This window comes from Ranitomeya imitator, chromosome 6 (genome assembly GCF_032444005.1).
Source record: "Ranitomeya imitator isolate aRanImi1 chromosome 6, aRanImi1.pri, whole genome shotgun sequence".
In the NCBI taxonomy this organism is placed as follows: domain Eukaryota; kingdom Metazoa; phylum Chordata; class Amphibia; order Anura; family Dendrobatidae; genus Ranitomeya; species Ranitomeya imitator.
The window spans coordinates 206,512,184-206,527,992 of NC_091287.1; positions in this window are offsets into that span (position 1 = coordinate 206,512,184).

Here is a 15,809-nt window from a genome sequence, read left to right on the forward strand (position 1 = left end):
CTGGACAGTCCCGTTTTCTGGGTAAGTAGAGTAGCTGGAGTCAATAACAAGGGCTCCTCAGGGTCGTTAGGAACTGGAACCAGGGGTCTTGCATTGATTATAGCTGCAGCTTCAGCCATGAAGGTGATTAGGCTTTCGTGGGTAAGCCTCGCTGCTCCTTCTTGAAGAAGAGTGGAGTCAAGAATTCTCCGTACTAGACTAATCATTTGTTCCCAAGATCCTCCCATATGTGAAGAGTGAGGTGGGTTGAATGACCATGTGCAACCTTGGTCACTGAGGAACCTCGAGAGAGTCTTATCATTTAGATTTGAAAGTATTCCTAATTCCTTTGCTGCACCGACGAAGTTAGTACCTCTGTCTGAATGTATGTGCTTGATAGGACCACGGATGGCAATAAAACGTCTTAAGGCATTGATGAAGCTTGACATGTCAAGGGACTCGATGACCTCTATGTGGACGGCTCTGATTGACATGCAAGTGAACATGACTGCCCAACGTTTACTATTGGCTTGGCCGCCTCTCGTACGACGTGTAACAACTGACCAAGGCCCAAACACATCGAGACCAACGCTAGTAAAAGGAGGGTCTGGGCTGAGTCTGTCTGCTGGTAGGTCAGCCATCTTTTGGGTTTGAGTTGAACCACGAAGCTTACGGCAGGTAATACATTTGTAGATGACACTACTGATGAGTCTCTTTGCACCGATGATCCACACGCCAGCAGATCTGATGGCTCCTTCTGTAAATAGTCTTCCTTGGTGCTTGACCAGATTGTGGTAATGTTGTACGATTAGGTAGGCAACGTGACATTTTCCAGGAAGTATAAGAGGGAATTTCTCCACAAACTCCATCTCAGCTTCTTTGAGTCGGCCTCCTACTCTCAGTAGGCCGCTGTTGTCGATGAAAGGGTCGAGTTTTCTCAATACGCTGCTCACTGGTACTGGAGCTTTATTAATAAGACATTGGATTTCTGCAAAGTAGGTTTCTCTTTGAACAGTGAGGATGATATGATTTCTAGAGAACTCTAAGTCGGTGGTAACGTAGGTATTTTTACAAAGATGCCAACCTTTACATTTTTCTGTGCCACAAGTTCTGGTAGCCATGAATGAGCGAGCTATATGTGTCAGGCAGGTAATGGCTCGAGTAAGTGACCTCCAACTTGAGAATCTGTCGAACCTGCAAGATCCAAGCTGGATAACAGAGGTCATTGTATGTAGTGTAGACACCTGAGGGCGGATTTCAGCATCTGAGTCCTCTCCTACTAGTTCGAAGGTGTCTGGAAAACATTCCTCAATGTACAATAGTTTTGGTCCAGAGAGCCACGTTGTGCTTCCTAGCTGACTTGCGTCAACTGCTCTAGTTGCATGATCTGCGGGATTCTGGTCTATGGGTATGTAATGCCACTGCTTTGGATGAACTGATCTCCTGATTCGTAGCACTCTGTTATTGACATAAATGTAGAATCGCCTGGTTTCGTTGTGGATATATCCCAGGACTACTTTGCTGTCTGAGTAGAACTTGGCCTGTGTCAGGTCGATATCCATTTCGGATGCGATGAACTCCGCTAACTCAACAGCTAAGACTGCGGCACAAAGCTCTAACCTGGGTATAGTGTGCTCTGGTTGTGGTGCGAGTTTGGCCTTTCCCATGACGAAACCAATGTGGCACTGACATTTAGAGTCTACAGTTTTGAGGTAGGCAACAGCGGCAATTGCTTTGACAGAAGCATCTGCAAATACGTACAGTCTTTGGCTCTGTATCTCAGTAGATGGCACAGGGGTGTATGGTCTTGGCACATGCAGGTTGGAGAGTGCCGCTAACGAGTTCTTCCACTCTTTCCACTGGATCCTCTTATCAGGTGGCAGAGGTGCATCCCAGTCAGATGTTTCCCTAGTTAAGTCTCTTAGTAGGGCCTTGCCTTGTATAGTAACAGGAGCTGCGAAACCCAAGGGATCGTACAGACTGTTGATGGTAGACAGGACGCCTCTACGTGTGAAAGGCCTTTCTTCCTGACTGACCTGAAAGGTGAAAGTGTCTGACTGTAGATTCCAGAGAAGCCCGAGGCTGCGTTGCATTGGGTCTGACCCCAGGTCCAGGTCTCTGAGACCATTACATAGGTCCTGAGAAGGGAATGCTTCCATAAGTTCTTGGCTGTTTGAGACTATTTTATGAAGCCTAAGGTTCGTGCAGGCAAGCATGTCTTGGGCTCTCCTGAGAAGACTGATGGCAGTCTCATTTGAAGGCATGGCTTTTAGACAGTCGTCGACATAAAAGTCCTTTTCTATGAATTGTCTGACATCTGCTCCGTATTCTGCTTCTCCTTCCTGAGCCGACCTTTTGAGTCCGTAAATGGCGACTGCAGGGGAAGGACTGTTGCCAAAGATGTGCACTCTCATGCGATACTCCGTGACTTCTTTAGTAGGATCATTGTGTCTGTACCAGAAGAATCTTAGGAAGTTCCTGTCTCTCTCTCTCACAAGGAAACAATGGAACATTTGCTAGATGTCAGCGATGAAGGCAATGGAATCCTTACGGAAGCGCATAAGTACACCCAGTAGTTTGTTATTGAGGTCTGGTCCTGTCAGTAGAACGTCATTCAGGGAGACATCATTAAATTTAGCACTGGAATCAAACACGACTCTGATCTGGCCTGGTTTCTTAGGGTGGTATACTCTGAACATGGGTAGGAACCAGCATTCTTCAGAGTCGTTGAGAGTGGGAGCTAGTTCTGCGTGACAGTTTTAAAAAATCTTTGACATGAAGGAGAAAAAGTGATCTTTCATCTCTAGTTTCTTTTGCAGATTGCGTTTGAGAGAGGAGAAACGTTGTAATGCCTGATTTCTGTTGTTCGGTAGACGTGGTCTGTGGGTTTTGAAGGGAAGAGGTGCGACCCAGCTGTTGGTCTCATCTTTAACAAGTCCCTTGTCCATTACCTTTAAGAACAACTTGTCCTCTACCGACATTGCCACTTGGTTGTCCTGCTTAGTTCTCTGGAAGACTGTGCACCCTGACTGATCCTCATAGCTTCCTGACACTATACTGCTGTCGTGAGTAAAGTCTATTAGATGGTTGGGTAGTTGGATGCTGTGTGGCAGTTCCCTGACATGGAACTCATTGTTACAAGGTTGAAACAGAGATGGACGTCCTTTCTCCAATGTATTTGTCAGCAAGCTTGTCACAAAAGATGGGGCGTGCATGCGTCCCAAGCATACGTTGCCAATTATGACCCATCCTAGGTCTAGCTTTTGGGAATAGGGAGCATTGTGGAGTCCATTGATATGACGTCTCACTTTATGAACCTGCAGGATATCTCTCCCCAACAGCAGAATTATCTGGGCCTGATGGTTGAGTTCCGGTATAAGGTGTGCTATTCGTTTTAAGTGAGCGTGATGGATTGCTACATCTGGTGTAGGGATTTCAGATCTGTTGTCTGGGATCTGGTTACATTCGATGATCGTAGGTAGCGGTAGGCAGAATTGTCCGTCTAAAGACTCGATCTGGTAGTCAGTAGCTTTCCTGCCTGCTGTTGTCACAGTACCTGCACACGTCTTTAAGGAGTAGGGAGTGCTTGGCCCTTTGATGTTGAATAGGTCAAAGAACGTTGATCTAGCCAAGGATCGATTACTTTGATCATCCAAGATAGCATACAGTCTTACAGCTTGGTCTCTATGGCCCTTCGGGTATACTTTGACGAGGCATATTTTTGAACAGGACCTACTGTCTATTGTCCCTTTGCAGACCTCGGTGCATTGTGAAGTGATCTCTGGCGTAGCTGTATCAGTGCTCCTTTCCTCCTCGCCATGCTCACTGTCAGCTGGCGTGTTTTGTGTACTCCATGGAGCTGGGCCAGGGTGTAGAGCGGTGTTATGGTCTGTGGTGCCACATTCTGTGCATTTTACACTGACCTTGCAGTCCTTGGCGAGATGAGCTGTGGACGAGCAGCACTTGTAGCAGATACCGTTTTCTTTCAGGAAGCTTCTGCGATCTGGCATAGATTTTCCTCTGAAGGCTTTGCATTTCAGGAGAGGATGAGGCTTCTGAAGAAGTGGGCATTGCTTGTCAGGGTCCTGCACCTTTGTTTCTGATTGGGAGCAGCCAGCAGACCTGTAATTAGAGCCTGAAGAAGAAACATAAGTCTTGTGTACTGCCACAGATGTTCTGCGTGGATTTGCAAGTGGTGATGGTGTGGCATATGGCATTGCAAAGTCAAAGCTGGGATCGTTTCTAATTCTCGCTTGTTGGTGTATGAAGTCTACAAAAACGGAGAAGGGAGGGAATGGAATGCTGTGTTTGTATTTGTACGTGGAACCATGTGTGAGCCACCTCTCCTGTAGATTGTAGGGCAACTTCTGGACTATAGGGTTAACACCTCTGGCTGTGTCGAGAAATTCAAGTCCCTGTAGGTCGTTCTCGTATTTAGCAACTTGGACTTCCTTTAGCAGGTCGCTTAGCTCTCTAAGTTTCTGGAGACCTTTGTTAGATATTTTAGGAAAGTCATCGATTCTTTTGAACAAGGCTCTTTCTATTACTTCTGCTGAGCCGTAACACTCATCCAGCCTTTTCCAGATCTCTTTGAGGCCAGTCTCAGGGCGGTTTATATTAATGTCTCTGATCCTTACTGCGTGTTTGACTGACTCTTCTCCCAGGTATTTGACAAACAGGTCTATCTCTTCCCTGTGTTGTAGCCCCAAGTCTCTAATGACATTTCGGAAGGAAGCTTTCCAAGCTCTGTAGCCTTCAGCTCGGTCAGTGAATTTCATGAGTCCCTTGGCAACCAGTTCACGTCGTGTTTAGAACTTGGCAAATTCTGTCGTGAACCGGTTGTCAGCAGAGTATACTGGTGATGGGTCGCCCTGATAGTGATGTGAGGTGCGTTCGTACCTGTTAGTGTCCTCAGGGTGGCGCCAGCCGGTGTCGTATTGCTTCGGTCTGACGTACGGTGTGTCAGCAGGGTGATCCACGTTGGTTACCTGGTGAGGGGCAAGGTAGTCATTAGCAGAGTTGTTTTGCCTCACATTTTCGAGTTTGTTTCTGTCCTGAGCCTCGTGACGACTCTCGCTCACTTCGCTGGAGGTGTCGTATTCTGGTTTTGGTACTGGTTCAGGGTTATAGTTTGGATCAGGAAGGTCATTAACATACTGTGATGTGCGTTGTGGTGAGTCTTACAATGGAAACTCCAGACTCGACGTACTGCTTTGGCTATGCAGCTAGGGATTTTGCGTGGCTTCTAGCGATTCTGCTCCGGCGAGGGCTGCGGCAGCTTCCCTTTTTGCTGCTAGGCTTTCTAAGGCGGCATCCACACGTGCCTTCTCTAACTGCGACCTTCTCTCTTGATCGGCTCTCTCATCATCTATGCGTGCTTTTTCTAACTGCAACCTTCTCTCTTGATCAGCTCTCTCATCATCTATGCGTGCTTTTTCTAACTGCAACCTTCTCTCCTGATTGGCTCTCTCTAAGTGAGACCTTCTCTCTTCGTCATCTAGGCGTGCTTTTTCAAATTTAACCCCTTCATGACCCAGCCTATTTTGACCTTAAAGACCTTGCCGTTTTTTGCAATTCTGACCAGTGTCCCTTTATGAGGTAATAACTCAGGAACGCTTCAACGGATCCAAGCGGTTCTGAGATTGTTTTTTCGTGACATATTGGGCTTCATGTTAGTGGTAAATTTAGGTCAATAAATTCTGCGTTTATTTGTGATAAAAACGGAAATTTGGCGAAAATTTTGAAAATTTCGCAATTTTCACATTTTGAATTTTTATTCTGTTAAACCAGAGAGATATGTGACACAAATAGTTAATAAATAACATTTCCCACATGTTTACTTTACATCAGCACAATTTTGGAAACAAAATTTTTTTTTGTTAGGAAGTTATAAGGGTTAAAATTTGACCAGCGATTTGTCATTTTTACAACGAAATTTACAAAACCATTTTTTTTAGGGACCACCTCACATTTGAAGTCAGTTTGAGGGGTCTATATGGCTGAAAATACCCAAAAGTGACACCATTCTAAAAACTGCACCCCTCAAGGTACTCAAAACCACATTCAAGAAGTTTATTAACCCTTCAGGTGCTTCACAGCAGCAGAAGCAACATGGAAGGAAAAAATTAACATTTAACTTTTTAGTCACAAAAATTATCTTTTAGCAACAATTTTTTTATTTTCCCAATGGTAAAAGGAGAAACTGAACCACGAAAGTTGTTGTACAATTTGTCCTTAGTATGATGATACCTCATATGTGGGGGTAAATCACTGTTTGGGCGCACGGCAGGGCTTGGAAGGGAAGGAGCGCCATTTGACTTTTTGAATCAAAAATTGGCTCCACTCTTTAGCGGACACTATGTCACGTTTGGAGAGCCCCCGTGTGCCTAAAAATTGGAGCTCCCCCACAAGTGACCACATTTTGGAAACTAGACGCCCCAAGGAACTTATCTAGATGCATAGTGAGCACTTTGAACCCCCAGGTGCTTCACAAATTGATCCGTAAAAATGAAAAAGTACTTTTTTTTCACAAAAAAATTATTTTAGCCTCAATTTTTTCATTTTCACATGGGCAACAGGATAAAATGGATCCTAAAATGTGTTGGGCAATTTCTCCTGAGTACGCCGATACCTCATATGTGGGGGTAAACCACTGTTTGGGCACATGGTAAGGCTCGGAAGGGAAGGAGCGCCATTTGACTTTTTGAATGAAAAATTATTTCCATCGTTAGCGGACACCATGTCGCGTTTGGAGAGCTTCTGTGTGCCTAAACATTGGCGCTCCCCCACAACTGACCCCATTTTGGAAACTAGACCCCCCAAGGAACTTATTTAGATGCATAGTGAGCACTTTAAACCCTCAGGTGCTTCACAAATTGATCTGTAAAAATGAAAAAGTACTTTTTTTTCACAAAAAAATTCTTTTCGCCTCAATTTTTTCATTTTCACATGGGCAGTAGGATAAAATGGATCATAAAATTTGTTGGGCAATTTCTCCCGAGTACGCCGATACCTCATATGTGGGGGTAAACAACTGTTTGGGCACACGGCAGGGCTCGGAAGGGAAGGCGCGCCGTTTGACTTTTTGAATGGAAAATTAGCTCCAATTGTTAGCAGACACCATGTCGCGTTTGGAGAGCCCCTGTGTGCCTATGCATTGGAGCTCCCCCACAAGTGACCCCATTTTGGAAACTAGACCCCCCAAGGAACTTATCTAGATGCATATTGAGCACTTTAAACCCCCAGGTGCTTCACAGAAGTTTATAACGCAGAGCCATGAAAATAAAAAATAATTTTTCTTTCCTCAAAAATGATTTTTTAGCCTGGAATTTCCTATTTTGCCAAGGATAATAGGAGAAATTGGACCCCAAATATTGTTGTCCAGTTTGTCCTGAGTACGCTGATACCCCATATGTGGGGGTAAACTACTGTTTGGGCGCACGGCAGGGCTCGGAAGGGATGGCACGCCATTTGGCTTTTTAAATGGAAAATTAACTCCAATCATTAGCGGACACCATGTCACGTTTGGAGAGCCCCTGTGTGCCTAAACATTGGAGATCCCCCAGAAATGACCCCATTTTGGAAACTAGACCCCCAAAGGAACTAATCTAGATGTGTGGTGAGGACTTTGAACCCCCAAGTGCTTCACAGAAGTTTATAACGCAGAGCCATGAAAATAAAAAAAAAAAATTATTTTCTCAAAAATGATCTTTTAGCCTGCAATTATATATTTTCCAAAGGGTAACAGGAGAAATTTGACCCCAAAAGTTATTGTCCAGTTTCTCCTGAGTATGCTGATACCCCATATGTGGGGGTAAACCACTGTTTGGGCACATGCCGGGGCTCGGAAATGAAGTAGTGACGTTTTGAAATGCAGACTTTGATGGAATGCTCTGTGGGCGTCACGTTGCAATTGCAGAGCCCCTGATGTGGCTTAACAGTAGAAACCCCCACAAATGACCCCATTTTGGAAACTAGACCCCGAAAGGAACTTATCTAGATGTGTGGTGAGCACTTTGAACCCCCAAGTGCTTCATAGAAGTTTATAATGCAGAGCCGTGAAAATAATAAATACGTTTTCTTTCCTCAAAAATAATTATTTAGCCCAGAATTTTTTATTTTCCCAAGGGTTACAGGAGAAATTGGATCCCAAAAGTTGTTGTCCAGTTTCTCCTGAGTACGCTGATACCCGATATGTGGGGGTAAACCACTGTTTGGGCACATGCCGAGGCTCGGAAGTGAAGTAGTGACGTTTTGAAATGCAGACTTTGATGGAATGCTCTGTGGGCGTCACGTTGCGTTTGCAGAGCCCCTGACGTGGCTTAACAGTTGAAACCCCCCACAAGTGACCCCATTTTGGAAACTAGACCCCGAAAGGAACTTATCTAGATGTGTGCTGACCACTTTGAATCCCCAAGTGCTTCACAGAAGTTTATAATGCAGAGCCGTGAAAATAATAAATACGTTTTCTTTCCTCAAAAATAATTATTTAGCCCAGAATTTTTTAATTTTCCCAAGGGTAACAGGAGAAATTTGATGCCAATATTTGTTGTCCAGTTTCTCCTGAGTACGGTGATACCCCATATGTGGGGGTAAACTACTGTTTGGGCACATGCCGGGGCTCGGAATTGAAGTAGTGACATTTTGAAATGCAGACTTTGATGGAATGCTCTGCGGGCGTCACGTTGCGTTTGCAGAGCCCCTGATGTGCCTAAACAGTAGAAACCCCCCACAATTGACCCCATTTTGGAAACTAGACCCCGAAAGGAACTTATCTAGATGTGTGGTGAGCACTTTGAACCCCCAAGTGCTTCATAGAAGTTTATAATGCAGAGCCGTGAAAATAATAAATACGTTTTCTTTCCTCAAAAATAATTATTTAGCCCAGAATTTTTTCCCAAGGGTTACAGGAGAAATTGGATCCCAAAAGTTGTTGTCCAGTTTCTCCTGAGTACGCTGATACCCCATGTGTGGGGGTAAACCACTGTTTGGGCACACGTCGGGGCTCAGAAGGGAAGTAGTGACTTTTGAAATGCAGACTTTGATGGAATGGTCTGCGGGCGTCACATTGCGTTTGCAGAGCCCCTGGTGTGCCTAAACAGTAGAAACCCCCCACAAGTGACCCCATTTTAGAAACTAGACCCCCCAAGGAACTTATCTAGATATGTGGTGAGCACTTTGAACCCCCAAGTGCTTCACAGACGTTTACAACGCAGAGCCGTGAAAATAAAAAATCATTTTTCTTTCCTCAAAAATGATGTTTTAGCAAGCATTTTTTTATTTTCACAAGGGTAACAGGAGAAACTGGACCCCAGTAATTGTTGCGCAGTTTATCCTGAGTATGCTGGTACCCCATATGTGGGGGTAAACCACTGTTTGGGCACACGTCGGGGCTCGGAAGTGAGGGAGCACCATTTGACTTTTTGAATACGAGATTGGCTGGAATCAATGGTGGCGCCATGTTGCGTTTGGAGACCCCTGATGTGCCTAAACAGTGGAAACCCCTCAATTCTACCTCCAACACTAACCCCAACACACCCCTAACCCTAATCCCAACTGTAGCCATAACCCTAATCACAACCCTAACCCCAACACACCCCTAACCCTAATCCCAACTGTAGCCATAACCCTAATCACAACCCTAACCCCAACACACCCCTAACCCTAATCCCAACTGAAGCCATAACCCTAATCACAACCCTAACCACAACCCTAATTCCAGCCCTAACCCTAAGGCCATGTGCCCACGTTGCGGATTCGTGTGAGATTTTTCAGCATCATTTTTGAAAAATCCGCGGGTAAAAGGCACTGCGTTTTACCTGCGGATTTTCCGCGGATTTCCAGTGTTTTTTGTGCGGATTTCACCTGCGGATTCCTATTGAGGAACAGGTGTAAAACGCTGTGGAATCCGTACAAAGAATTGACATGCTGCGGAAAATACAACGCAGCGTTTCCGCGCGGTATTTTCCGCACCATGGGCACAGCGGATTTGGTTTTTCATATGTTTACATGGTACTGTAAACCTGATGGAACACTGCTGCAAATCCGCAGCCAAATCCACACCGTGTGCACATAGCCTAATTCTAAAGGTATGTGCACATGCTGCGGAAAACGCTGCGGATCCGCAGCAGTTACCCATGAGTTTACAGTTCAATGTAAACCTACGGGAAACAAAAATCGCTGTACACATGCTGCGGAAAAACTGCACGGAAACGCAGCGGTTTACATTCCGCAGCATGTCACTTCTTTGTGTGGATTCCGCAGCGGTTTTACAACTGCTCCAATAGAAAATCGCAATTGTAAAACCGCAGTGAAATGCGCAGAAAAAACGCGGTAAATCCGCCATAAATCCGCAGCGGTTTAGCACTGCGGATTTATCAAATCCGCAGCGGAAAAATCCGCAGAGGACCAGAATACGTGTGCACATACCGAAACCCTAACCCTAACCCTACCCCTACCCCTAACCCTACCCCTACCCCTACCCCTAACCCTAACCCTACCCCTAACCCTAACCCTACCCCTAACCCTAACCCTACCCCTAACCCTACCCCTACCCCTAACCCTAACCCTACCCCTAACCCTATTCTAACATTAGTGGAAAAAAAAAAATTTCTTTATTTTTTTATTGTCCCTACCTATGGGGGTGACAAAGGGGGGGGGTCATTTATTTTTTTTTTTATTTTGATCACTGAGATATAATCTATCTCAGTGATCAAAATGCACTTTGGAACGAATCTGCCGGCCGGCAGATTCGGCGGGCGCACTGCGCATGCGCCCGCCATTTTGGAAGATGGCGGCGCCCAGGGAGAAGACGGACGGAGCTCGGCAGGATCGGTAAGTATGATGGGGTGGAGGGGGGGGGATCGGAGCATGGGGGGGAATCGGAGCGCGGCAGGCGTGGAACGGAGCACGGGGGGCGTGGAACGGAGCACGGGGGGCTGGAACGGAGCACGGGGGGGCTGGAACGGAGCACGGGGGGGTGGATCGGAGTGCAGGGGGGGTGATTGGAGCACGGGGGGAGCGGACAAGAGCACGGGGGGGAGCGGAGTGTTGTGAATTCTGTGGCAGAGCTCCCTCCTGTGGTCACAAGTGGTACTTCGGCTGATTCTCTCTGGGAGCTTCCGTTTGTGGAGGAAACTGGTACTGCTGCTTCTGAGTTTCCTCCCTCAGGTGATCTGGTGAGGTCGTTAGGTGCTTCTCTACTTAACCCCACCTAATGCTTTGATTCATGCTTCCTGTCAATGTTCCAGTGTTGGACTTGTGTTTCTCTGGATCATTCCTGTGGCCTGCTGCTCTGCATAGCTAAGTGCCTCTTTGCTATTTGTTGCTATTTTTTCTGTCCAGCTTGTCTATTTGTTTTGCTGGAAGCTCTGGGACGCAAAGGGTGTACCTCCGTGCCGTTAGTTTGGTACGGAAGGTCTTTTTGCCCCTTTGCGTGGTTTTCTTTAGGGTTTTGTGTAGACCGCAAAGTTATCTTTCCTATCCTCGTTCTGTCTAGAATATCGGGCCTCACTTTGCTGAATCTATTTCATCCCTACGTTTGTCTTTTCATCTTACTCACAGTCATTATATGTGGGGGGCTGCCTTTTCCTTTGGGGTATTTCTCTGAGGCAAGGTAGGCTTATTTTTTCTTTCTTCAGGCTAGTTAGTTTCTCAGGCTGTGCCGAGTTGCATAGGTAGCGTTAGGCGCAATCCACGGCTGCCTCTAGTTGTGTTTGGAGAGGATCAGGGATTGCGGTCTGCAGAGATCCCACGTCTCAGAGCTCGTTCTATTATTTTGTGTTATTGTCAGATCACTGTATGTGCTCTGACCTCCATGTCCATTGTGATTCTGAATTGCCTCTCATAACAGTACAGGAAGCCAAAAGTACTAATGATTCTCAATAGAGGGAAAAAAGAAGTTCTGAGACCATTTTTTTTTCTTGGCTTTGTGTTTTGTCTTTTTTTTCCCCTAGACATTTGGGTGGTTCAGTACACAGGTGTAGCGATGGACATTAGAAGTCTGTCTTCATTTGTGGATCAGCTCTCGGCAAGAGTACAAAAGATTCAAGACACTATTGATCAGAAATCTATGTTAGAACCAAGAATTCCTATTCCTGATTTGTTTTTTGGAGATAGAACTAAGTTTCTGAGTTTCAAAAATAATTGTAAGTTATTTCTGGCCTTGAAACCTCGTTCCTCTGGTGATCCAGTTCAACAGGTTTTGATTATTATTTCTTTTTTGCGCGTTGACCCTCAGGACTGGGCATTTTCTCTTGCGCCAGGAGATCCTGCATTGAGTAATATCAATGCGTTTTTCCTGGCGCTCGGATTGCTGTACGATGAGCCTAATTCAGTGGATCAGGCAGAAAAGAATTTGCGGGCTCTTTGTCAGGGTCAGGATGAGATAAAGGTATATTGCCAGAAATTTAGAAAATGGTCAGTGCTCACTCAATGGAATGAATCTGCGCTGGCAGCTATGTTCAGAAAGGGTCTCTTTGAAGCCCTTAAGGATGTCATGGTGGGATTTCCTATGCCTGCTGGTTTGAATGAGTCTATGTCTTTGGCTATTCAGATCGGTCGACGCTTGCGTGAGCGTAAATCTGTGCACCATTTGGCGGTATTACCTGAGCTTAAACCTGAGCCTATGCAGTGCGATAGGACTTTGACCAGAGTTGAACGGCAAGAACACAGACGTCTGAATGGGCTGTGTTTCTACTGTGGTGATTCCACTCATGCCATCTCTGATTGTCCTAAGCGCACTAAGCGGTTCGCTAGGTCTGCCACCATTGGTACGGTACAGTCAAAATTTCTTCTGTCCGTTACCTTGATCTGCTCTTTGTCATCATATTCTGTCATGGCGTTTGTGGATTCAGGCGCTGCTCTGAATTTGATGGACTTGGAATATGCTAAGCGTTGTGGGTTTTTCTTGGAGCCCTTGCAGTGTCCTATTCCATTGAGAGGTATTGATGCTACGCCTTTGGCCAAGAATAAGCCTCAATACTGGACCCAGCTGACCATGTGCATGGCTCTTGCACATCAGGAGGATATTCGCTTTCTGGTGTTGCATAATCTGCATGATGTGGTCGTGTTGGGGTTGCCATGGCTACAAGCCCATAATCCAGTATTGGTTTGGAAATCCATGTCGGTGTCCAGCTGGGGTTGTCAGGGGGTACATGGTGATGTTCCATTTTTGTCAATTTCGTCATCCACCCCTTCTGAGGTTCCAGAGTTCTTGTCTGATTACCGGGATGTATTTGTTGAGCCCAAGTCCGATGCCCTACCTCCGCATAGGGATTGTGATTGTGCTATCAATTTGATTCCTGGTGGTAAATTCCCAAAAGGTCGACTGTTTAATTTATCTGTGCCTGAGCACACCGCTATGCGCAGTTATGTGAAGGAATCCCTGGAGAAGGGGCATATTCGCCCGTCATCGTCGCCATTAGGAGCAGGGTTCTTTTTTGTAGCCAAAAAGGATGGTTCGCTGAGACCTTGTATAGATTATCGCCTTCTTAATAAGATCACTGTTAAATTTCAGTAACATAGTAACATAGTAACATAGTTAGTAAGGCCGAAAAAAGACATTTGTCCATCCAGTTCAGCCTATATTCCATCATAATAAATACCCAGATCTATGTCCTTCTACAGAACCTAATAATTGTATGATACAATATTGTTCTGCTCCAGGAAGACATCCAGGCCTCTCTTGAACCCCTCGACTGAGTTCGCCATCACCACCTCCTCAGGCAAGCAATTCCAGATTCTCACTGCCCTAACAGTAAAGAATCCTCTTCTATGTTGGTGGAAAAACCTTCTCTCCTCCAGACGCAAAGAATGCCCCCTTGTGCCCGTCACCTTCCTTGGTATAAACAGATCCTCAGCGAGATATTTGTATTGTCCCCTTATATACTTATACATGGTTATTAGATCGCCCCTCAGTCGTCTTTTTTCTAGACTAAATAATCCTAATTTCGCTAATCTATCTGGGTATTGTAGTTCTCCCATCCCCTTTATTAATTTTGTTGCCCTCCTTTGTACTCTCTCTAGTTCCATTATATCCTTCCTGAGCACCGGTGCCCAAAACTGGACACAGTACTCCATGTGCGGTCTAACTAGGGATTTGTACAGAGGCAGTATAATGCTCTCATCATGTGTATCCAGACCTCTTTTAATGCACCCCATGATCCTGTTTGCCTTGGCAGCTGCTGCCTGGCACTGGCTGCTCCAGGTAAGTTTATCATTAACTAGGATCCCCAAGTCCTTCTCCCTGTCAGATTTACCCAGTGGTTTCCCGTTCAGTGTGTAATGGTGATATTGATTCCCTCTTCCCATGTGTATAACCTTACATTTATCATTGTTAAACCTCATCTGCCACCTTTCAGCCCAAGTTTCCAACTTATCCAGATCCATCTGTAGCAGAATACTATCTTCTCTTGTATTAACTGCTTTACATAGTTTTGTATCATCTGCAAATATCGATATTTTACTGTGTAAACCTTCTACCAGATCATTAATGAATATGTTGAAGAGAACAGGTCCCAATACTGACCCCTGCGGTACCCCACTGGTCACAGCGACCCAGTTAGAGACTATACCATTTATAACCACCCTCTGCTTTCTATCACTAAGCCAGTTACTAACCCATTTACACACATTTTCCCCCAGACCAAGCATTCTCATTTTGTGTACCAACCTCTTGTGCGGCACGGTATCAAACGCTTTGGAAAAATCGAGATATACCACGTCTAATGACTCACCGTGGTCCAGTCTATAGCTTACCTCTTCATAAAAACTGATTAGATTGGTTTGACAGGAGCGATTTCTCATAAACCCATGCTGATATGGAGTTAAACAGTTATTCTCATTGAGATAATCCAGAATAACATCCCTCAGAAACCCTTCAAATATTTTACCAACAATAGAGGTTAGACTTACTGGCCTATAATTTCCAGGTTCACTTTTAGAGCCCTTTTTGAATATTGGCACCACATTTGCTATGCGCCAATCCTGCGGAACAGACCCTGTCTCTATAGAGTCCCTAAAAATAAGAAATAATGGTTTATCTATTACATTACTTAGTTCTCTTAGTACTCGTGGGTGTATGCCATCCGGACCCGGAGATTTATCTATTTTAATCTTATTTAGCCGGTTTCGCACCTCTTCTTGGGTTAGATTGGTGACCCTTAATATAGGGTTTTCATTGTTTCTTGGGATTTCACCTAGCATTTCATTTTCCACCGTGAATACCGTGGAGAAGAAGGTGTTTAATATGTTAGCTTTTTCCTCGTCATCTACAACCATTCTTTCCTCACTATTTTTTAAGGGGCCTACATTTTCAGTTTTTATTCTTTTACTATTGATATAGTTGAAGAACAGTTTGGGATTAGTTTTACTCTCCTTAGCAATGTGCTTCTCTGTTTCCTTTTTGGCAGCTTTAATTAGTTTTTTAGATAAAGTATTTTTCTCCCTATAGTTTTTTAGAGCTTCAATGGTGCCATCCTGCTTTAATAGTGCAAATGCTTTCTTTTTACTGTTAATTGCCTGTCTTACTTCTTTGTTTAGCCACATTGGGTTTTTCCTATTTCTAGTCCTTTTATTCCCACAAGGTATAAACCTCTTACACTGCCTATTTAGGATGTTCTTAAACATTTCCCATTTATTATCTGTATTCTCATTTCTGAGGATATTGTCCCAGTCTACCAGATTAAGGGCATCTCTAAGCTGTTCAAACTTTGCCTTCCTAAAGTTCAATGTTTTTGTGACTCCCTGACAAGTCCCCCTAGTGAAAGACAGGTGAAACTGCACAATATTGTGGTCGCTATTTCCTAAATGCCCAACCACCTGCAGATTTG